This window comes from Aquarana catesbeiana, linkage group LG12, assembly GCF_042186555.1.
Source record: "Aquarana catesbeiana isolate 2022-GZ linkage group LG12, ASM4218655v1, whole genome shotgun sequence".
Classification (NCBI taxonomy): domain Eukaryota; kingdom Metazoa; phylum Chordata; class Amphibia; order Anura; family Ranidae; genus Aquarana; species Aquarana catesbeiana.
The window spans coordinates 175,093,931-175,119,214 of record NC_133335.1 but is presented as its reverse complement, the minus strand read 5'-3'; the positions used below and the strand labels follow the sequence as shown (position 1 = coordinate 175,119,214).

Sequence of the window (25,284 nt, the reverse complement as noted above, 5' to 3'; positions counted from 1 at the left end):
GCTGCACTGACAATGCTGCACTGGACACTGGGGCAAAGCTGCACTGACAATGCTGCACTGGACACTGGGGCAAAGCTGCACTGACAAGGCTGCACTGGACACTGGGGCAAGGCTGCACTGACAAGGCTGCAGATGGACACGATAACGCTGCATTGATGGGCATTTAAATGTAAGTTTTTTTTCCTTAAACTTCCCTCCTAAAAGTTTTACACTTCCCTCCTAAAAGTGTTATACACCGATAAATACGGTATATAGAGAGAGGGTACAGAGAGAATCTAAATTTCAATAGTACTCACAAACAATTCATTGGTCGGTGATAACCAATGTACTGGGATTAAACAGTGGTCTGGGTCAGCAAAGTCTCCCCCGGGGTTGAGGCAGAGAGCACGCCCCCAAGCCCAACGGCCACAGCCGCCAAATTGACCGGAGCACCCCAAAGAACCGCCAGGTAGGGGCAAACAGCGAGGCCACATAGCGCTGGAAAAGCTGTGGGGAAGGATGAGAAATGATTGAGTGAGAGTGAACCTAGGTAGGAGTGAGTGTGTGTGAATGTGAAAAGGTTAATATGTTGGCCACGAATGCACATCAAAAGGTGAATGAGTGTGTGTGTGTGTAAAAAAAATCATAAAAAGTGATAAAGGGTGTCAAAAAATGAAAATGTGTGTGCAGCATGGAGACCAAACAAAGCAACCGTGAGGCGGGGTGGGAGTATGCAAAGTGATTACCTGTGTAATGTGAGTGCCGGGCAAAGCCCGTTACCCCATCACCACGGGGAGACATCGGAGTGACTCAGTCGGGGGCCGCCGCTATATGCCGTGGGCTGGGGGCGCGCTCACGCCAGCTTCATGTGAGGGCGTGATGACGTCGCAGGAAAAAGAGGGAAGCTGGATCCACGATAACCAATCGCGGTAGCCTCCCATCCCTGCACTGCCAATGCCCAAGAATGGTAAACCCCTTCTAACTTCGCATGCGGGGCGTGGTAAGCATGACGCCAATGCGCCAAGGTCAAGGCCCGCCCCATCATAACATAGGATGAGTGACGGGTCGCAAACTGGGCGCATCGCAAAACCCCGGAAGACAGACCCGATGGACATCAGCACCACAGAAATAGTTGTATTGGGATATATAGGCTGTAATGAGAAATCATGTATATCATTAAAAAGAGAAAAGGAAAAAAAGAAAATTTTTGAAGTTTGTTGACCCGAATGATAATAGCAGGGCCAGTCACAGCTTAAAATTTGGACAATTCAAAGGAACCAGCCAAAAGTAATTTATAGCAATTTTAACCTTTCCATGACTGCTTAAAGCGGAGTTCCACCCAAAAGTCGAAGCTCCGTTTATCTGTCTCCCCCCTCCGGTGCCACATTTGGCACCTATCGGGGGGAAGGAAAGTGGGTACCTGTTTTTGATAGGTACCTGTCCCCACTTCTGTCGGACCTTGCCGCGGCGAGGTACGTCAGAAGTTCAGCCCCCCTTCTCCTTTCCCGCCGCCGGGCCATTCAGAAAGCGCACATGTGCAGTAGGGAGTTTCCCCTACAGGCTATGGCGGCAGCATCCAAGAGCCGATAGAAACATTGCCTGGGGTGCCGACATCACTAGATTTCAGGACAGGTAAGTGTCCTAATATTAAAAGTCAGCAGCTACAGTATGTGTAGCTGCTGACTTTTAATTTCTCCGTGGGGGGGGGTGTGGGGGGGTGAGCACCACTTTAATGCATATATGTGATGGCAGGAAAAGTGAGCCCATTAAAGCCCATTCAACTATTTGCCTACTGGGCACTTTCACCCCCTTCCTGCCCAGGCCAATTTTCGGCTTTCAGCGCTGTCACACTTTGAATAACAATTGCACAGTCAAGCTACATTGTATGCAAACAAAATGTTTATAATTTTTTGGAGACAGATAGAGCTTTCTTTTGGTGGTAATCACCATTGTTTTTTTTTTTTTTGCTAAACAAACGAAAAAAGATGGAAAATTTGAAAAATGAAAACAATTCTTACTTTGTTATAACATTTTCAAAATAAGTAATTTCTCTCCTTCACTAATGTGCGCTGATGAGGCTGCATTAAAATGTGGCACTAATGAGGCTGCACTGATAGACATCACTGATGGGCACTGTTGGGGCTGCATTGATAATCAGGACACTGTGTGAATTTGCCGGTTATCAGCTCTCCTCTCCTCATGCACTGTTGGCGTCAGGAGAGGACTGCAGATAACTGGCAAATCCTGCTTACACTGTGATCAGCTGTGATTAGACACAGCTGGTCACATGGTATAGAGCCACTGTGATTGGCTCTTTACCTAAATCTGTGATCAGCTGTGTCTGAAGTACATGGTGATCACAGATCCATGCCATTACACACTACAGGGGGCTTGTGGGAAGTGCAATCATTAGAGAACATCTATAGATGCCCTCGCGGTAATGTGAGACTGTGCTGTAGCAATCTTTTGGTTATAGCGCGAGCGGGAGGTGGTTAAAGGGCTGCTGGCAGCTTCCGGGAGGGGTAAACCTGAACTCCAGGTATGATCTTTATTGCATACTTATATTGGTCCAGCTTGACACAATGTAAGATTGTATATCTCATACCGGAGGGGCCTCTGGGGAAGCTGACAATCACTATAGTAGCTGGTGCTACTACAATCATTGCCATTATTTCCAGGTCTTATGTGAGCAGCTTCCCGTCTGCACACTGATCACAGGGGGTGGAGGGAGGATGGTCACTTACTTGGCACTGCCACCACTCATAGCATGCTTTGTAGTTTTTTCAATGAATACAAGGAGTTCTCTGATTGGATGAGGAGGCTGTCACTCTGATATGAACTATGCATATCTAAACTGGTTCAACCCGGACCAATGTAAGATGAAGATTACACATGCAGTAGCTCTTGCCTCCCCCATGAAAAGTGATCCATTGTAGATTGCTTTGCAGAGAAATTTGACAGGAGGTGGGGAGGTGATATGTCACCTCCTCACTGTTGGTTTTAACCCTCAAGTTGCCACACTACCACCTGCATTTGTTTTGGTCCTGTTCACTCAATATCAGTGAGCCCATGAGGAGAGAGAGGGGGCAGGGCCAGGGCAGGGCCAGGCCGCGGCTGCGTGTCTGAATGGACACACGGAGCTGTGACTCGGCTGGGGTGCCCCCATAGCAAGCTGCTTGGTGTGGGGGTACTCAAAAGGAGCGCCAAAGAGGGACCTGAGAAGAGGAGGATCAGGGCTACTCTGTGCAAAACCAACTGCACAGAGGAGGAAATTATAACGTTTGTTATTTTTAACAAAAAATAAAACAAAATAATAGACTTTAGTATCACTTTAACACTTCAGCTGTCAACAGGGGAGCCCCACTGACAGCTGAATGAGTCATCGGTTGTTAAGGATGCGGTGGCCCCGCTCAGATAATTGCCAGCTTTTTTTTTTTTTCTTTTACATTTCAGCTGTCAGTGGGGGGGGTGGGAATCCCACTGACAGCTGAAAGAACCAAGCCTGAAAGTATCGGTTTCAGGTATTGGTGCATTTGCACGAATACCGATACTCGTGTAAATGCTTATTATCAGCACCGATATCGGTGCAACCCTACTACAGACTGAATAATATACACTGATTTGGGTTATTTTCACCTGAGACATGTAGCAGAATACATTTTGGGCGAAATTTATGAAGAAAGATTTTTTTATTTGCAAAATTGTATAACCATTTCAGCTCCGGAAGGTTTACCCCCCCTTCATGACCGATTCGGCACTGCGTTACTTTAACTGGCAACTGCGCAGTCATGCGATGTTGTGCCCAGATACATTTTATGTCCTTTTTTCCCACAAATAGAGCTTTCTTTTGGTGGTATTTGATCACCTCTGCGGTTTTTATTTTCTGCGCTATAAACAAAAAAAGACCGACAATTTAGAAAAAAAAATTAAAAATATATAAATATATTTATATAATACACAGTGCGGACGGAAAGTATTCAGACCCCCTTAATTTTTTCACTCTTTGTTATATTGCAGCCATTTGCTAAAATCATTTAAGTTCATTTTTTTCCTCATTAATGTACACACAGCTCCCCATATTGACAGAAAAACACAGAATTGTTGACATTTTTGCAGATTCATTTAAAAAGGAAAAATGAAATATCACATGGTCCTAAGTATTCAGACCCTTTGCTCAGTATTTAGTAAAAGCACCCTTTTGATCTAATACAACCATGAGTCTTTTTGGGAAAGATGGAACAAGTTTTTCACACCTGGATTTGGGGATCCTCTGCCATTCCTCCTTGCAGATCCTTTCCAGTTCTGTCAGGTTGGATGGTAAACATTGGTGGACAGCCATTTTTAGGTCTCTCCAGAGATGCTCAATTGGGTTTAAGTCAGGGCTCTGGCTGGGCCATTCAAGAACAGTCACGGAGCTGTTGTGAAGCCACTCCTTCGTTATTTTAGCTGTGTGCTTAGGGTCATTGTCTTGGTGGAAGGTTTTTCATCCAGGATATCCCTGTACTTGGCCGCATTCATCTTTCCCTCGATTGCAACCAGTCGTCCTGTCCCTTCAGCTGAAAAACACCCCCACAGCATGTTGCTGCCACCACCATGCTTCACTGTTGGGACTGTATTGGACAGGTGATGAGCAGTGCCTGGTTTTCTCCACACGTACCGTTTAGAATTAAGGCCAAAAAGTTCTATCTTGGTCTCATCAGACCAGAGAATCTTATTTCACACCATCTTGGAGTCCTTCAGGTGTTTATAGCAAACTCCATGCAAGCTTTCATGTGTCTTGCACTGAGGAGAGGCTTCCGTCCGGCCACTATGCCATAAAGCCCCGACTGGTGGAGGGCTGCCATGATGGTTGACCTTCTACAACTTTCTCCCATCTCCCGACTGCATCTCTGGAGCTCAGCCACAGTGATCTTTGGGTTCTTCTTTACCTCTCTCAGCAAGGCTCTTCTCCCCCGATAGCTCAGTTTGGATGGACGGCCAGCTCTAGAAAGGGTTCTGGTTGTCCCAAACATCTTCCATTTAAGGATTATGGAGGCCACTGTGCTCTTAGGAACCTTAAGTGCAGCAGAAATTTTTTTGTAACCTTGGCCAGATCTGTGCCTTGCCACAATTCTGTCTCTGAGCTCTCCTGGCAGTTCCTTTGACTTCATGATTCTCATTTGCTCTGACATGCACTGTGAGCTGTAAGGTCCTATATAGACAGGTGTGTGGCTTTCCTAATCAAGTCCAATCAGTATAATCAAACACAGCTGGACTCAAATGAAGGTGTAGAACCATCTCAGGCCGGGTTCACACTGGTGCGACGTGACAGCCGTTCTACTTTGGATCCGACTTTGCCCTGCGACTAGAAGCCGACATGTGTCCAACTTTCAATGAACGGGGATCTGACTTGGATCCCCGCCAATACCAGGCACTGTGTTTGGTATGAATATTGAGGGGGAACTCCGCGCCAAATTTTAAATAAAAAAACGGCATGGGTTCCCCCTCCAAGAGCATACCAGGCCCTTCGGTCTGGTATGGATTTAAAGGGGAACCCCCTATGCTGAAAAAAAACGCGTGGGGTCCCCCCCAATCCATACCAGACCCTTATCTGAGCACGCAGCCCGGCCGGTCAAGAAAAGGGGTGGGGACGAGCGAGCGCCCCCGCTCCTGAACTGTACCAGGCCGCATGCCCTCAACATGGGGGTGTGGGTGCTTTGGGGCAGGGGGGGGGGCCTGCCCCCCCCACCCCAAAGCACCTTGTCCCCATGTTGATGAGGACAAGGGCCTCTTCCCGACAACCCTGGCTGTTGGTTGTTGGGGTCTGCGGGCGGGGGGCTTATCGGAATCCGGGAGCCCCCTTTAATAAGGGGCCCCCCAGATCCCGGCCCCCCACCCTATGTGAATGACTATGGGGTACATCGTACCCCTACCCATTCACCTAGGAAAAAAGTGTCAATAAAAAAAACACACTAGACAGGTTTTTAAAGTAATTTATTAGTCAGCTCCGGGGGTCTTCTTCCGACTTCAGGTGTCTTCTTCCGACTTCGGGGGTCTTCTTCCGACTTCTCCGCTCTCTCCCGCCTCTTCTCCCAGTGTCCGGTTCTTCTCCCGCTTTCCGGCCTCTTCTCCCGGTGTCCGGTTCTTCTGCCGGGCTCCTCCGCTATCTTCTGCTCTTTTGTCGCTCTTTTGCTAGTGGTGGCCCGGTCTTCTCCGTCGTCTTGTTCCCTCTCCTCTCCTTCCGACGTTGACACGACGCTCTCTCCCGCTGTAATGATGTGTGCGAAGTGCAGGGCGACTTATATAGGCATGGGGCGTGGTCACCGGCTGATGTCACCGGGTGAAGAGGCCGGAGAGAGCGGAGAAGTTGGAAGAAGACCCCCGAAGTCGGAAGAAGACCCCCGGAGCTGCCTAATAAATTACTTTAAAAACCTGTCTAGTGTGTTTTTTTATTGACACTTTTTTCCTAGGTGAATGGGTAGGGGTACGATGTACCTTATACTCATTCACATAGGGTGGGGGGGCCGGGATCTGGGGGCCCCCTTATTAAAGGGGGCTCCCGGATTCCGATAAGCCCCCTGCCTGCAGACCCCGACAACTAACGGCCAGGGTTGTCGGGAAGAGGCCCTTGTCCTCATCAACATGGGGACAAGGTGCTCTGGGGTGGGGGGCCGCAGGGCGCCCCCCTGCCCCAAAGTACCCACCCCCCCATGTTGAGGGCATGCGGCCTGGTACGGTTCAGGAGGGGGGGCGCTCGCTTGTCCCCACCCCTTTTCCTGACCGGCCGGGCTGCGTGCTCAGATAAGGGTCTGGTATGGATTTGGGGGGTAACCCCACACCGTTTTTTCAGCGTAGGGGGTTTCCCTTTAGATCCATACCAGACCGAAGGGCCCGGTATGCTCTTGGAGGGGGAACCCATGCCAGTTTTTTATTTAAAATTTGGCGCGGAGTTCCCCCTCAAGATCATCTGAGCACAAGTCACATTCCAAAGTCGGATCATGCGAGACGGCGATCCGACTTTGATCCGACTTCAATGATAGTCAATGGGCTGAAGTAGGATCAAAGCCGGACCAAAGTAGTACAGGGAGCATTTTCAAAGTCGGACCGACTTGTGTCGGACCAGTTAGGACGGCTCCCATAGGGAAACATTGATTTTCACATGTCATGCGACATGAGCTCCCAATGTCGGAGCGTTTGTCGCACTACTGTGAACCCAGCCTCAAGGATGATCAGAAGAAATGGACAGCACCTGAGTTAAATATATGAGTGTCACAACAAAGGGTCTGAATACTTAGGACCATGTGATATTTCAGTTTTTCTTTTTTAATAAATCTGCAAAAATGTCAACAATTCTGTGTTTTTCTGTCAATATGGGGTGCTGTGTGTACATTAATGAGGAAAAAAATGAACTTAAATGATTTTAGCAAATGGCTGCAATATAACAAAGAGTGAAAAATTTAAGGGGGTCTGAATACTTTCTGTGCCCACTGTATATATATATATATATATGTGTGTATATATATATATATATATATATATGTGTGTGTATATATATATATATATATATATATATGTGTGTATATATATATATATATATATATATATATATATATATATGTGTGTGTGTGTGTGTGTGTGTGTGTGTGTGTGTGTGTGTATATATATATATATATATATATATATATATATATATATATATATATATATATATATATATATATATATATATATATATATAAACATTTTTTTTTTTTACTTTCTGCTATAAAACACGTCCAAAAGAAAATGTAAAAAATCGAATTTCTTCATCGGTTTAGGCCAATATGTATTCTGCTGCGTTTTTGCTAAAAAAATCCCAAAAAGCGTATATTGATTGGTTTGCGCAAAAGTTATAGCGTCTACAAATTATGGGATATTTTTATGTAATTTCTATTTATTTTTACTAGTAATGGTGGCAATCAACGACTTATAGCGGGACTGCAATATTGTGGCAGACAAATCGGACACTAAGTGACACTTTTTGGGGACCAGTACTAATGACACTGACAGAGAAAGGGTTAACATCATGGACGATCCAATTGCCTTCAGAAGTCACCTACTTAGTAAATAGAGTCCATCTGTGTGTAATTTAACCTCAGTATAAATACAGCTGTTCTGTGAAGCCCTCAGAGTTTTTTTTAGAGAACCTTAGTGAACAAACAGCATTATGAAGGCCAAGCAACACACCAGACAGGTCAGGGATAAAGTTGTGGAGAAGTTTTAAGCAGGGTTAGGCTCTAAAAAAATATCCAAAGCTTTGAACATCTCATGGAGCACTGTTCAATCCATTATCCATAAATGGATAAAAAGAGTATGGCACAACTTCAAACCTACGAAGACATGGCCGTCCACCTAAACTGACAGGCCAGCCAAGGAGAGCATTCATCAGAGAAGCAGCCAAGATGCCCATGGTAACTCTGGAGGAGCTGCAGAGATCCACAGCTCAGGTGGGAGAATCTGTCCACAAGACAACTTAGTCGTGCTCTCCACAAATCTGGCCTTTATGGAGGAGTGACAAGAAGAAAGCCATTGTTGAAAGAAAGCCATAAGATGTCCCGTTTGCAGTTTGTGAGAAGCCATGTGGGGGACACAGCAAACATGTGGAAGAAGGTGCTCTGGTCAGATGAGACCAAAATTGAACTTTTTGGCCTAAAAGCAAAACGCTATGTGTGGCAGAAAACTAAAGTTCCATACACACTATCAGATTTCCTGCTGATTTTTGTCTTCAGATTTACCAAAACCATATAATAATGAGGTCAAACCTTAGGAGTTTCAATTTATATGCAATCAGGCAGGCCCTTGCACTACACGGTTTTGGTAAATCTGAAGACAAAAATCAGCAGAAAATCTGATAGTGTGTATAAGGGCTTAACACTGCACATCACCCTGAACACACCATCCCCACCGTGAAACATGGTGGTGGCAGCATCATGTTGTGGGGATGCTTTTTTTCAGCAGGGACAGGGAAGCTGGTCAGAGTTGATGGGAAGATGGATGGAGCCAAATACAGGGCAGTCTTAGAAGAAAACCTCTAATGCCGTGTACACATGAGCAGACTTTTGACGGACTGAAACCTGAAGGACTTTTTGACGGACTTTCGACAGGAGTTCCGATGCAACGGACTTGCCTACACAAGATCACACTAAAGTCTGACTGAATTGAACGTGATGACGTACGACCGGACTAGAATAAGGAAGTTCATAGCCAATAGCTGCCCTAGTGTCGTTGTTTGTCCGTTGGACTAGCATACAGACGAATGGATTTTTCGACCGGACTCGAGTCCGTCGGAAAGATTTGAAACATGTTCCATTTCTAAAGTCCGTCTGATTTTTCAACAGCAAAGGTCCGATGAAGCCCACACACGATCGAATTGTCTGGCGGATTCATTCTGTCGGACCTTTGCTGTAGAAAAGTCCTCCCTCCTAGATTGTAAGCTCTAATGAATAGGGCCCTCTGATTCCCCCTGTATTGTATTGTACTTGTACTGTCCTCCCTAATGTTGTAAAGCGATGTGCAAACTGTTGGTGCTATATAAATCCTGTATAATATAATATAGAGACATCCCGATAAAGACTTGCAGCTGTAATTGCAGTGAAAGGTGCTTCTAGAAAGTATTGACTCAGGGGGGCTGAATACAAATGTACACCACACTTTTCACATATTTATTTGTAATACAATTTTGAAAACTATTTATCATTTTCCTTCCACTTCACAATTATGTGCCACTTTGTGTTGGTCAATCACATAAAATCCCAATAAAATATATTTACATTTTTGGTTGTAACATGACAAAATGTAGACAGTTTCAAGGGGTACGAATACTTTTCAAGGTACTGTATGTAGGCCGGTCACTAAGTGGTTAACAGAAACTAAAAAAAACACTTTTTTTTTTAGAACTTTTTGGCATTTTTTTTTTTTTTTTAATTTAGTAAAAAATTAAAACACTCCATGGTGATTAAATACACCAAAAGAAAACTCAGTGTGAAAAAAATGATACAATTTAATCTGGGTCAGTGTTGCATGACCGCGCAATTGTCATTCAAAGATGAGAATGGACCTGGGCAGGAAGGGGTTAGGAGGGAGGAGGGGATGGATGACACTGTGACATAGGATCTGTGTTCTGAATGTCCTAAGAGAAGAACAATGACACTGACAAGCACAGATCCTCTTCTGATCACCCCCCACCACATTATACACAGACAGTCAACGTGAAGAACCACTAAAACGTACACTAAAGCTCCCACTGCAACCAGACAGCTAACGCATGCGCACTGATCAATTTTTTTATTATAGCGCAAGCGTAATAACCAACCCACGGACCCGTCAATACGGGGAAAAACCCCCATAAACAAGCCTGGCCCCGCCCCACATCGTCAAGGCAACCTCCAGAGGTTCCTAAAGCCTCTCTCGGCTCTTGTTTGTCCTCCCCCACCTCATGCCCATCATCCCGACACGCCCACTCTCGGGCTCTCTCTAATCGGCTGACATTCTTTGCCTTTTTTTCCTCCCTCGCCCCGCCCCCTTCCCTCCCCCGCCCATTGAGAACTTGCTGGCCAATGAGAGCCTCAGAATCCAAGGCAGCCCAGCGACCTCATTTGCATCGCCGCGCCCCCTTCTTCGCTTCTTGTCAGTTAGCAACAAAATGGCCGCGGCTGCCTCTCTTCTGTCTCCTATCGGAGCTTGGTGAAGGGAAGCGGCGGACGTGCGGAGAGGAAGACCGGGGCCCGCCCACACCGAGGAACGAGGAGAGAGTGAGAGGGACACTGAGAGAGACTGGCCGGGGAGAGGCGCCTTCATCTCCTATCACTGGCTCTACGTGGTCCTGGCGCTAAACCTCCGTCACCCGTCCTCCCTGGATCCCCCCCGGGACCCTCGGAGCTCCCCCCTCCTCCATCACCACCACCTACTCCGGAGAGAAGAAGAGCGGCCTAGTCATAGGAGGGAACCGGCGACACCACTCCATCCACTGCCACCGAGACACTGGGGGAGACGAGACCAGGTACTGGAGGGGGGGCTCTGACGTCTGTGTGTTCCCAGCTCCGCCCACCCGGGGGTCATCTGCACCACAGCTGTCCATACACTCTACAATATGTATGATCTCCTTCAAGATGGCCGTACAATCTGATTGTATGATCTCCTTCAAGATGGCCGTACAATCTGATTGTATGATCTCCTTCAAGATGGCCGTACAATCTGATTGTATGATCTCCTTCAAGATGGCCGTACAATCTGATTGTATGATCTCCTTCAAGATGGCCGTACAATCTGATTGTATGATCTCCTTCAAGATGGCCGTACAATCTGATTGCATGATTTCCTTCAAGATGGCCGTACAATCTGATTGCATGATCTCCTTTAAGATGGCCGTACAATCTGATTGCATGATCTCCTTCAAGATGGCCGTACAATCTGATTGCATGATCTCCTTCAAGATGGCCGTACAATCTGATTGCATGATCTCCTTCAAGATGGCCGTACAATCTGATTGTACCTGTGTACAGTAATCTAATTGCAAGATCTTCTTTATAATGGCTGTACACAGGTACAATCTGATTGTATGATCAACATTAGGGCCATAAGCTATCCAATCCCTTTCAAGATGGCCGCACACTATGCAGTCCACATCAAGACAGCTGTACACTATACAATCTGATTGTACAATCTCCTTTTTAAGGTGTCAGTATACATTTCAATCCCTTTGAAGATGACCGTACACCTATTTCTCACCTCCAGCCCTCGAGGCGCCCCAACAGGTCATGTTTTCAGGCTCTCCATTATTTTACACAGGTGATTTGATCAGTTTCACTGCCTTAGTAATTACCACAGCTGTTTCATCTGAGGGAAATCCTGAAAACATGACCTGTTGGGGCACCTTGAGGACTGGAGTTGAGAAATACAGTCATATACTATACAGCCTGCTGTACACAGATCAGTCTATAGGGGGCTCTGACATCTGTGTGGGAGGATTCCCAGCTCCGCCCATCGGGGAGGGCCTCACTCTGCTCTCTAACATAGGTTGTTATGGATGTAAGTGAGCCAGGAACACCGAGTGTGACATCCCTACATCTCATAGATGACATCTGTACCACAACTGGTCATACACTATACAATCTGATTGTACAATCTACATCAAGACAGCTGTACACTATACAATCTGATTGTACAATCTACATCAAGACAGCTGTACACTATACAATCTGATTGTACAATCTACATCAAGACAGCTGTACACTATACAATCTGATTGTACAATCTACATCAAGACAGCTGTACACATTACATTCTTCCCTAAAAGAGAAGTATGGAATGGCTTGTTTTAGACTCATACTTGCCTAGGTGGATGATCCATCTGTCCCCCGACTCCTCTACACTGAGAACCGAGTGATTGAACACTGCTGATGGCTCAGTTCTCTTGGCTCCCCGAGTACAGATCTGCTGACTGTGAATGGGCAGCTCACTGGATTGCTGAGGTGGGGAGGGGATCGGGGTATCAGTCCAGGGACCTGGCGGATCCAGACTGTCATTGTCGGGAGGACGTGGTGTCGGGACTGATGTGTGTGATGTGAGCAGAGAACAGACCTCAGTCCACCCTCTACTGAATACGGGTCACAGGAGTATAAAAAACAATTGCACTCTTGTGATCCATAGGAGAAGCTTTGGCTGTACTCCCCCTTTTATTATCACCACACACATTACAATTTAATTGTAGAATCCCCATATCTACCATTTAATCGTGTACTTGCAGGGGCTTGCCTGATTGGATGCAAATTGACTGACTAAATTACTGTGTGTCCTCATAGATCCGATAACTGGCCACACACTATACAATCACATTGTGCATTATGCTTCACATCTACCATCAGCTATATAGTGTAAGGCTCTGCCTGATTGGACACAAATTGAATGGTTTCTGTATGTGTCTCATCCTTTCATTACATGTCTGGGGTAATTCTAAAGGAGATTGTATGGTGTGAGGTCATCATAAAGGAGATTGTATGGTGTGAGGTCATTCTAAAGGAGATTGTATGGTGTGAGGTCATCATAAAGGAGATTGTATAGTGTGAGGTCATCATAAAGGAGATTGTATGGTGTGAGGTCATTCTAAAGGAGATTGTATGGTGTGAGGTCATCATAAAGGAGATTGTATAGTGTGAGGTCATTCTAAAGGAGATTGTATAGTGTATGGTCATTATAAAGGAGATTGTATGGTGTGAGGTCATCATAAAGGAGATTGTATAGTGTGAGGTCATCATAAAGGAGATTGTATGGTGTGAGGTCATCATAAAGGAGATTGTATGGTGTGAGGTCATCATAAAGGAGATTGTATAGTGTGAGGTCATTCTAAAGGAGATTGTATGGTCATTATAAAGGAGATTGTATAGTGTATGGTCATTATAAAGGAGATTGTATGGTGTGAGGTCATTATAAAGGAGATTGTATAGTGTGAGGTCATTATAAAGGAGATTGTATAGTGTGAGGTCATTATAAAGGAGATTGTATGGTGTGAGGTCATCATAAAGGAGATTGTATAGTGTGAGGTCATTATAAAGGAGATTGTATAGTGTGAGGTCATTATAAAGGAGATTGTATAGTGTGAGGTCATTCTAAAGGAGATTGTATAGTGTATGGTCATTATAAAGGAGATTGTATAGTGTATGGTCATTATAAAGGAGATTGTATGGTGTGAGGTCATTATAAAGGAGATTGTATAGTGTGAGGTCATCATAAAGGAGATTGTATAGTGTGAGGTCATTATAAAGGAGATTGTATGGTGTGAGGTCATTATAAAGGAGATTGTATGGTGTGAGGTCATTATAAAGGAGATTGTATAGTGTGAGGTCATTATAAAGGAGATTGTATGGTGTGAGGTCATTATAAAGGAGATTGTATGGTGTGAGGTCATTATAAAGGAGATTGTATAGTGTGAGGTCATTATAAAGGAGATTGTATGGTGTGAGGTCATTATAAAGGAGATTGTATGGTGTGAGGTCATTATAAAGGAGATTGTATAGTGTGAGGTCATTATAAAGGAGATTGTATGGTGTGAGGTCATTATAAAGGAGATTGTATGGTGTGAGGTCATTATAAAGGAGATTGTATGGTGTGAGGTCATTATAAAGGAGATTGTATGGTGTGAGGTCATTATAAAGGAGATTGTATAGTGTGAGGTCATTATAAAGGAGATTGTATGGTGTGAGGTCATTATAAAGGAGATTGTATAGTGTGAGGTCATTATAAAGGAGATTGTATGGTGTGAGGTCATTATAAAGGAGAGATTGTATAGTGTGAGGTCATTATAAAGGAGATTGTATGGTGTGAGGTCATTATAAAGGAGATTGTATAGTGTGAGGTCATTATAAAGGAGATTGTATGGTGTGAGGTCATTATAAAGGAGATTGTATGGTGTGAGGTCATTATAAAGGAGATTGTATAGTGTGAGGTCATTATAAAGGAGATTGTATGTCCAGCTTTCCTCGGTTTGCCTCCTCTATGGAATTACCCTATAGAATCCCCCCCCCATCCTCTGCTCCTATCATCATACCTGGCACAGTCTCCACACACTGACAGCCCCATGAATGGTTTATATAACCTAGGCCCCGCCTCTAGAAACTGATTGGCCGCTGTGTGGAGAGACAAGCTAAGGCTCAGTGCTGGTTACTGGTGTATATGGCGCTGTGTGTTCCCTCTGCAGGAGGTCATGTGACTTTTCATCATGTTTACAGTGTGGTCGCTCCTGATTGGGGGATCAGGGGGGTGTGGCCTGTGAGGATTTGACAGGTACATGAATGGGGACTCTATAAAAAGGAAAGATTCTGGTAAATGTTAGCAGGCGCTATGTGATCCTCCCTCCTCCTATCCAGCGGTAAAATGCTCCCCCTCCTGGCTGTGCCTGTGCAGTACAGCCCCATAGACTTCTATAAGGCAGTTGGAAAACATGAGTACTACACCCCATCCCCCTTGTAGAAGGTGTGGCTTATCCATACCGGTATCCTGATCTCGCTCTGCCCCTCCACAATGCCAGAGTGTTGGTGGGAGTGCCTAGAATGGTGCAGTAGGGTAAAGGGGTATTTTGAATATCTATAGGGACACCAGACTTACCTTTAATTCTCTACGGGGGGGGGGGGGGGGGTTTGGAATTTCAATAATTTACTTTTTACATGTTTGACATTTGATAAATCATGTATTTTGACTTGCATTGAAAGCCATTTTTATATGTAGCATAGTGTAGAGCGGGGGGTCAGCAACCAGTAGATCGCAGACAGGTGATTGGTAGATTGCGGTCTGGACTTGCTGATCTGCTATCCCAGAGCATCAGAGTGCAATGCAGAAGGACTACTTGGAGCTGTAGTAGGGAACAAGAGCCGCATAAGCCGATGGCTCCTGTCCCATGCAGAGTGGCTCCATTTACTCGAATGGGTCAAGATTGGCAGGCGGTAGCATGCACCAAAAGCAACGGGGATCAATTTCTACTGCAGCATGTGTACACTTTTGGCTGCTGCCTCAGCAGCTAAAGGGGGTAGGGACTGGGGGCGGTAAAACCGCAACTCAACCACAGACTTTTACGTATGAACGCGTCCTAAGAGTGTTGCTACCAAATGCAACTAAGAGCCCATTCATAAGTGCAGCAGGCACTGCTTCTCCTAAAAAAGTGATCTGAGTGTGTTTGACAGGTGGTGAGGAGGTGATGTGTTGCCTCCTCACCACTTGATTTAAACCCATGCTTGCCGTGCAATGCACGTGATTGTGACCCGGTACTAAGCAAATAAAGGTTTATTGGTGTGAGGAGGTGACACTGTGTGACTGGTGATCTTGACTTCTCCTATGTTGTTCAGGTAGATCTCCACTCTTTAAGGTTGCCTATCCCTGGTGTAGAGAATGATTTATCCCCCCCCTTCCTACATTTTCTTTATTTTTAAATCTATGTTCCACCTGGGAGGTTTCCCTCACCCTTCGTTATATAGGGACAAGAGGAATGCTCTCTAACCGTGTCACCGGAATGTACCCATTGGAAGGTTTCCCCTGTGCTGGTGACATCTTCAACCTTTTGGACACATGAATCATGGTCACCAGAACAGATGGAGAGAAAAATATCTTAAAGCGTTTGTTTATCCCAAAAAGAAACAACCCAGATACTGTTCCTTTTTAAAGCATGTTATACAGCACAGTGCTTGTGCTGTGTCAATTGGCCCCTGTATACCTTAAAAACTGGATGATCCTGCTGGCTATACCCTCCCCTCTGCAAACAGACCACGATAATCATGGCTGCTAAGCCCCTGATATTTGTGTGATTCCATCAGCCGGCAGCTCTTCTATCTGCAGCTCTCCCTGTGTCCTCTGTCCTCCTCCCCCCTCCCTGCTCGTACCTGACCCCCCCCCCTCCCCCCGCGCTCCTCTTTATCTGCTATAAAATAATCTTATCCCTCTATACCTTAATGTGTCCCTGTGCCTGTTTAATGTAAAAAATCCACCGATCTGTACCTTGTATGAGTGCAGCTCAGGCGCTCAGCTGATTGTTGGCTCTCTCTTCTCTCCCCGCTGATGTCAGCGGGACGGCTGACATCAGAAGAATTGACTTTAAATACAAGGAGGGCTATTTAAGGGTTTGTTTTACCTTAAAAAAAATCATGAAAGGGTTAACTAACACCCTCTTCACCCTTCCAGTTCCAACTGTATTTACATCCGTGGGTGATGAGCTGTCTGTGCACAGCAGCAGTGTAGTAATCCAGGAATTTAAATCCCTACTCTTCTTCCTGTAGAGCTTCCAGGACTGATTTGAGCGATTCTGATTGGTCAGTGCTGGCACATGGCCACTTTGACCAAACAGAATTGCTCTGATCCATCCTGAAGACCCTATAGAAAGAAAAGTGGGAATTTCAGATCCCTGAACTACTATATCAGCCGGCACTGACAGCTCATCACCCGTGGAGGTAAGTACGGCGGGGGGGGGGGGGTCAGGGAGGGTGTGCAGGGTTCTCCTTTTCATTTTCTTTTCTGAACTTGCACTTTAAAGCTGTCACATTTGCTAGTGCTGCTCTGCCTTATGGGGAACATAGTGAAGGTTGTGATTAGTGCACTTTCCTGTCTGTCCTTTTCTTTTGCAGCACTTAAAAAGCATTAATTTCCCGTCAGCTGTGCGTTTTCTCAGGTTAAACAAGCACCTTCCAAATGGTAACATGCAAAATACCAACGTGCTTCTGTACCTTTTTAGCACAGCTTGAATGTCATTCTGCCCATACTTTGCATAACGCATTAGGAAGGAATAAATGCTTCAAGTAAAACCAAAGGGAAGACTTTCTCAGATTTGGATACAGTAATAATGGGACAGAACCTCTGTGTGGATTTTATTGCCATCTGTGTCCTGGTTTGGGACATTCATTCTCTCTAATTGTCCTGATTATCAGCGTCACTGGGAATGACAGTGAGGGTACATCTAACATTGAGTTGTCCCAGAAAAAAAGGTTGCACTGATACTGAAATCGCACCGCAAAGAATCGAATGTGATTTGAACAGGAATGTTGTGCGATTCTGTCCGAATTGTCGTAGTGACTTCAGCCTGGGTTCACACAGAGGCAGTGTAGGAAACGGCATATGTTTCGGACAGGAATTGCACTGCATTCCTGTTCAAATTGCATGCGATTCTTTTTGTATGGGCTCAAATCGCACCACAAAGGTATCGGTACCCTGTATCAGTGAGTACTTGACCGAAAGTATAATACTCACCGGTGAGAAACCAGTATGGTTGCAACCCTAGTAGAAAACAGTGCTTTTCTTTTTGCCTTTTTCACACCACAAACTTTCTGCATTTTAACACAGCAGTGCAACTGAAACTTAAAATATAAAAAAAAAAAATTAGTATTTTCATCCTTCCAGGGACCTGTCACTTTACTAGAGAGGACACGAGAACACATGCCACACACATGAACATGCATGTTACATGCACATCAACACACAAGCATTTTCAAGGTGTTGTGGTGAGTTTTTATGTGCAATATGGTGTGAAAGCACCTCAATTATCTATTAATTACAGAGCTGCAATAATGTGTCTTCTGTCTGCCTGGAGTTCAGCTTTAAAGTCCCTCACCTAATTGGTAATTAAGAATGGGGAATGAATCCGCCTGGCGACCCAGTAAGATGATACTAATAAAAAAGTTGATTTATTTCACTGTCCTGCCTTGTAGTTTGACATTTGTCAGGTAGATGGAGATGGCTCCACGGCTGGCTTGGATGACCATGTAGGTTTTCAAATGGTTTTTGTGTCCTGTAGTTTGACACAAATGTATATTCTTTAGTCCTAGGATTATGGGGTAAAACGTTGGAGACTTTGTATTCTTTTGTGTAAACTTTCCTGTACTGGCATCAGTATAAAATGTAGCACATTCACGTGTGGTTGGATTCACTGCCAATTTCTTCAGTCGGTTTAGCTAGAAAAGTGGCCAAGAATTTGGCATGAAGTCAGGGCAGGAAAGGCGGTGTGTATACAGTATGAACCCCTCATGTACTTGGGGGACAATACAGCTCTTTACTCCAGCTGGAAAACTTTGGGGTAGAGAGGGAAAAAAGTTTCAGGCGGTTTGCAAGCGCTATTGCGCTAAAAATTGCGACTGCAAACTGACCTGAAAGTGCCGCTGCTTCCTGAGGGCTTTCACACTGGAGCGGTGCGCTAGAAGGACAGTAAAAAAAAAAAAGTCCTGCTAGCAGCATCTTTGGAGCGGTGAAGGGAGTGGTGTGTATACCGCTCCTGCCCATTGAAATCAATGAGGCACTGCGGCCATACCAGAGGCGCTTTGCGGTGGTTTTTAACCCTTTCTCGGCCACTAGTGGAGGTAAAACCGCCCTGCTAGTGGCTGAATAGCGGTGCTTTACCACTGACGCTGCCCCAGTGTGAAAGGGGTTAAGTGGCCCAACATATCAGTTTTTGCATAGAATGCTAGATTTGTGGCACCCAAGGGTATCTGTGAAGGAGCTGTGTGGTGGGATTGTCATAAGGGGGGGGGGGTTTACTAAAACTGATGCACATAGCAACTAGTGCAGCTGTGCATAGTATCCAATCAGCTTCTAACCCTTGTCCACTTTTTACTATCGGTAAGCCTATAATATCTTCTAAACCTGCACGGTTTAGGAGATATCCCCTGTATCAGCATGTGCCGATGTCATCGGCACATGCGCACTGAAGCAACAGCTCGTTTGTGCCGTTGCTTCAGCTGATGTGCTGTTACTGGTGGCTCCCGCGTGCTTGCATCATCGAGGCTCCGACCAATCGCAACACCGGAGCCCGCGATACCCGGGAATAACTCTGGGAGCGATGTGGCCAGACCAGTGTACCGGGACTGATGCGGGGGCTTCGATCCAAGGTGAGTATTTCATAATGAGCTAGTTTGTTATGCATACTAGCTCATTATGCCTTTGTCTTGCAGGTTTTTTTTTTTAATAGTGGAGTGGGTTTACAACACTTTAAACTTCAATTAAGCATTGACAATAAAACCTGGAAGCTGATTGGTTACTATGCAAAGTTGCACCAGATTCTGCGTGCGTGGCTGTGCACCAGTTTTATCAAATCTCCACAAAGTATTGACACTGGGCTGATTGCAGTAGCTTTGTTTATGAAAATTTGGGGGCATAAAACCTGATCTGGTCATTTGATAAAATTACTAAGTAAAGCTTCAATTGTTTTGAGGGGGAGTATGCTTCTTGTGTAGGTCAGGATATACGTTGTGAAGGTTTTACAAAGTGCATTATTGATCCTTTTCTTGCATTTATGTTGTCGGCCTTAAATGTTTGAGGGCACTTGTCAAAATGTGGGACCGATCTGTCTTTTTATTATAGTAGTATCTTTAAACCCAGAGTTTAAAAAATAAAATAAATATGTATGAATGTGTGTATGTATAAGTGAGTACACCCCCTCACATTTTTGTAAATTTTTTTTTATTGTATCTTTTCATGACAACACTGAAGAAATGACACTTTGCTACAATGTAAAGTAGTGAGTGTACAGCTTGTATAACAGTGTAAATTTGCTGTCCCCTCAAAATAACTCAACACTCAGCCATTAATGTCTAAACTGCTGGCAACAAAAGTGAGTACACCCCTAAGTGAAATGTCCAAAGTGGCAATATATTGTGTGGCCCCAATTATTTTCCAGCACTGCCTTAACCCTCTTGAGCATGGGGTTCACCAGAGCTTCACAGGTTGCTAGTGGAGTCCTCTTCCACTCCTCCATGACGACAGGAGCTGGTGGATGATCCTCCAGCCTTCCGTTTGAGGATGCCCCACAGATGCTCAATAGGGTTTAGGTCTGGAGACATGCGTGGCCAGTCCATCACCTTTATCCTCAGCTTCTTTAGCAAGGCAGTGGTCGTCTTGGAGGTGTGTTTGGGGTCGTTATCATGTTGGAATACTGCCCTGTGGCCCAGTCTCTGAAGTGAGGGGATCATGCTCTGCTTCAGTATGTCACAGTACATGTTGGCATTCATGGTTCCCTCAATGAACTGTAGCTCCCCAGTGTTGGAAGCACTCATGCAGCCCCAGACCATGACACTCCCACCACCATGCTTGACTGTAGGCAAGACACACTTGTCTTTGTCCTCCTCACCTGGTTGCCGCCACACACGCTTAACACCATCTGAACCAAATAAGTTTATCTTGGTCTCATCAGACCACAGGACATGGTTCCAGTAATCCATGTCCTAGGTCTGCTTTTCTTCAGCAAACTGCTTACGGGCTTTCTCGTGCGTCATCTTTAAAGAGGCTTCCTTCTGGGAAGACAGCATGCACAAAAATTGTATGCAGTGTGTGGCATATGGTCGGAGCACTGACATGCTGACCCCCCCCCCCCCCTTTCAACCTCTGCAGCACATCTATTTCCCAAAGACAACCTCTAGATATGACGCTGAGCACGTGATCTCAACTCCTTTGGTCAACCATGGTGAGGCCTGTTCTGAGTGGAACCTGTCCTGTTAAACCGCTGTATGGTCTTGGCTACTGTGCTGCAGCTCAGCTTCAGGTTCTTGGCAATCTTCTTATAGCCTAGGCCATCTTTATGTGGAGCAACAATTCTTTTTTTTTCTTTTTTTTTTTTTTTCAGATCCTCAAAGAGTTCTTTGCCATAAAGTGCCATTTTGAACTTCCAGTGACCAGTATGAGAGAGTGAGAGCGATAACACCAAATTTAACACACTGCTCCCCATTCACACCAGAGACCTTGTAACACTAACGAGTCACATGACACCGGGGGAGGAAAATGGCTAATTGGGCTCAATTTGGACATTTTCACTTAGGGGTGTACTCACTTTTGTTGCCAGCAGTTTAGACATTAATGGCTGTGTGTTGCGTTATTTTGAGGGGACAGTAAAGTTACACTGTTATACAAGCTGTACACTCACTACTTTACATTGTAGCAAAGTGTCATTTCTTCAGTGTTGTCACATGAAAAGATACAATAAAATATTTACAAAAGTGTGAGGGGTGCACTCACTTTTGTGAGATACTGTATATACAGGGGTTTCATCTGAGATGCAGATCCCAGTGCAGTAAGCAAAGGATATTATTGAGGATGCTTTTAATTGGACCTCAAGGTCCATGAAGACGTCTGGGAGCAGAAGGTAGCCTGCGGGTCAGAAAGATTCTTACAAATACTAAGTGCTAAATAAGTGCTTTTGAACACAATTACAGCATGCTTTCTGCTTGGATTTAAGACTTGTATAGGAAGAAGGGAAGCTCTGACACGAACGAATGCCCTAGCATGTAAGCCCTAATGAAGAGATGTGGCAAGAAAGAGAATTTTGTGGCAGTCACAGAACATCAAAGCTTCCTGTACACACACAGGGAGACTAAATATTTTAATATAATAAAGAATATGTTCACCTTTAGAAGAATGTTGCATATTTAAACCCATATATAGGGTGTAAGATGCTCCTATTCACCCACTGCCAGAGCCCCCCTCTCCCTTTGAAAGCAGGAAGGGGTTCCTTTCCTGCCACCCCCCCTGTCACATTTGGAAAGAAGTGAGGCTCCGCCCACACAGCCACATCATTCATACACCACAATCTGTGCGTGAATGAACTACATATCTTATCTGCCACTGCGGCAGACGGGCTTGTAGTTTCAATGGACTGAGTGTGCTGATGAATGCATCTGACGGGCACTGGTGAGGCTGCATTAATCTCTTGTATCATGTCTACAGTCTCTGGCCATCTCTTGTATCAGGTCTGCTAGAGGTGCGCCAAATGGAAATTTTGCTAATACTATTAGCAGTGTGTTTTAAGGTTCAGGCTGGGTTCACACTAGTGTGAATTGGATGCGGGTTTCCCTTCACATCCAATTTGCATGACATGAGATTGTGACTGGCTCTCTATTGAGCTGCTTCACATATATCCAGGGCAGCTGCCAATTTGCTTGCGCAGGACTCCTGTGCCTCTTTGGCTCAGTTTCAGGGCCGAACACAGGCAAACATTTGACCCTGATTCGTCCTTGAAACTAAGAACGGTGACGCACCGGACCCCCTGCTGCGAGCCGCATCCGGCAGCAGTGTCAACCCAGCCTAAGTAAGAGATTGCGGACATGATACAAGAGATGGTCAGAGACTGCAGACTGCATTTTTCTTGAGCTTTTTTGCACTAAAAGTGCCAACAATAAATTCATATTTAATTTAACCACTTGGCATCCATGCTATGGCCGAATGACGGCCACAGCGCGGACCTGAATTCCTGGGAGGCCGTCATATGACTGCCTCCCCTGTGAGCACGCTGTGATCAGAGTCACTGAGACTCGGCTGATCACTGATCCGAGTAAGGGTGCCGGTCCCGACCCCTTACCATGTGATTAGCTGTCAGCCAATGACTGCTGATCACATGATGTAAACAAAAGATCGGTAATCGTTGTTTTTTTTTTCTACTCACGCTGACAGCGTGAGCAGAAAAAAAAGCCGATCACCGGCTCAGATGTGAGGGACATCGGTCCCGAAGTGGAAGAGGCTCATCTGTGCCACCGAGCAGTGCCACCTAACAGTGCCCAAGAGTGCCAGCTATCAATGCCCACCAGTAGTGCCAATCAGTGCCACCTAGCAGTGCTGCCTATCAGTGTAACTAATCAGTGCCCATTATTGCCACCCATCAGTGCCGCCTCATGAGCGTACATCAATGAAGGACAAAAATTACCTGTTTTAAATTTTTTTTATAACAAAATATAAAAAAAAAAAAATATATATATTTTTTTTAAAAATTCAGTCTTTTTACATTTTCTTAACAAAAAAAAAAAAAACCGCAGAGGTGAACAAATACCACCAAAAGAAAGCTCTATTTGTGGGAAAAAAAATGATAAAAATTTCATTTGGGTACAGTGTTGTATGACCGCGCAATTGTCATTCAAAGTGCGTCAGCACTGAAAGCTGAAAATTGGTCTGGATAGGAGGGGGGTTTAAGTGCCCGGTAAGCAAGTGGTTAAATTGATGATATTATTTAAAAAGTCGAAAATAATGCAATTAAATATAAAAATATTTTTTTAAAACTGTCATTTTTGGCTAAGTATTTGGTTTTGGCACCAAAATTCTATTCGGTACACTCCTGTTAAATGTCCATGCAAATGCATCCTAACTACTCTGTGCCTGCAAGTCTAATGACTAACCACTTGCTGTTCCACAATTGAAAGCTTGTGGTTTTCCTTTGAGCTCTCATTGATTTGTATAGCAGGTGAGCAGAGCTTGGTTTCACAGATCTCCAAAGTTGAAGTCCTAGTAACTATTTGGATCTTTCACACTGATGTGATCCAGTGCAGTGTACCCACGGGTTTGGTGTGGGTTAGCTGTGCTTTCCTATCGACTTCTATTATGTCCTGCAGTTTTGGTGCACTTTCAGAAAGCACTGGTAAAGTGCAGCTAACCACACCAAACCCCCAAGCACACTGTGTTGCCCCCTCGGCGTGGTCAAACTACACTGTTACAAGAGGTCTTAGACACCTTTCACAATCAGAAAATCGTACGAAAAATACTGCTTTCAAAGAGATCGTACGACAATCTGATCGATCACGACAGTTTATCCGATGGGACAAACACAAACTTTCTTGTACGATTTTTCATTCAATCTGTACAGTTTTCGTCTGAAAAATTCAATGCAAATACAATACATGACATCACTTCCGAATTTTTATTCTGTCATACGAGAATTTTCACACAAACACACCTGGGCTGTGGCCATTGCTGTCAAAACAGACTGAACAGTGTTCTAAATATAAAATATTATGGATATAACTTTACAAATTTGATACTTTCTATTAACTCCGTTTCATTAATTTGAGGCTCTGCACTAGCTGTTAGTTAAAGCAACCTTACAAGTTACAAAAAAATAGTTTAAAGAAAAAATATTGTTCCTAAGAAACCACTTATTGACCCTAATCAGACCTAATGATCTCCTCCTCCGTTCCCTTCACTTAGCAGAAAAATGAAATTTGTATTTCAGTTTTTCAATCCACTAATATTTTTAAACTTTTTTTTCCAAGTTAAAAAAAAAAAAAAAAATTACAGTATTTATTTTTAACCTAACACTGGTCAAAGTGGGGGGGGGGGGAAGCAAGTTTAATTTTCTTGTCTAGATTGCATTGAAAAAAAAAAAAAATGGTCACATTTATCCTGGAGTTGGGCATTTATGTAATGAAAGTTCTAATATTGAGTATATGGCATTTACATAGCTCTTTACATACTGTATATTCATATTGGTTATCACTGAATAAACAGCCTCCTATCCAAACAATAAAAATTGCACTGGTCCATTAGGACTATGCAAGTGTGATTCCCCTTGACTTTTGCTTATATGACCAGTCTAAAGTTTTAGGATTTCCATGTACATTCAGATTTGGTAATGGTGGGCTACAAAAAACTTAAGTTTAACCTTTCTGTACTCGGATTTTATTATCTTTAGATGAATGTTATTAGGTCCAAAATTGGGTACCACTGAACATTAGACATTTGAAGGGCTATGGGTTTGCATTAAAGCAATGTTTCAGGCAAGCAGCTAAATACTCTGATGAAATACGTGTTTTCTATTTTGCTTTGGAAAGACCACAGGTGTTTTCCTCTTTGTTTTAATAGTCCTTCTTCCAGGAACCTACATGCTTATTAATGTACTGTATATGCTGGACATGTATAGACTAAATAGTAAGCCCAATATAATAAACTAATGAACACAAGTTATTTTCTAAATTGCTTTTTAGATTTGACTTTCATTGTAAAATGCAGCAATTTATTTATTTCTTCTTCTATCTTTTCTTTCTTGAGAGTTGTTTACCAACACAAAGGCTT

At 44.3% G+C, this 25,284-nt stretch overlaps 1 protein-coding gene across 6 annotated transcripts in view; it reads left to right on the top strand.

Annotated features, from left to right (window-relative positions):
* TNRC6C (trinucleotide repeat containing adaptor 6C) overlaps positions 1-25,284 on the top strand; it is a 519,199-nt gene that overhangs the window by 339,021 nt on the left and 154,894 nt on the right. Inside the window, exon 1 of one of the 6 annotated variants that reach the window (XM_073606235.1) lies at positions 10,589-10,996. The exons of the other annotated variants lie outside the window; for them this stretch is intronic. The gene's annotated coding sequence lies outside the window, so the exon portion shown is untranslated. Of the gene's footprint in view, positions 1-10,588; positions 10,997-25,284 lie in introns of those variants that run through there. 6 annotated transcript variants of the gene reach the window in all.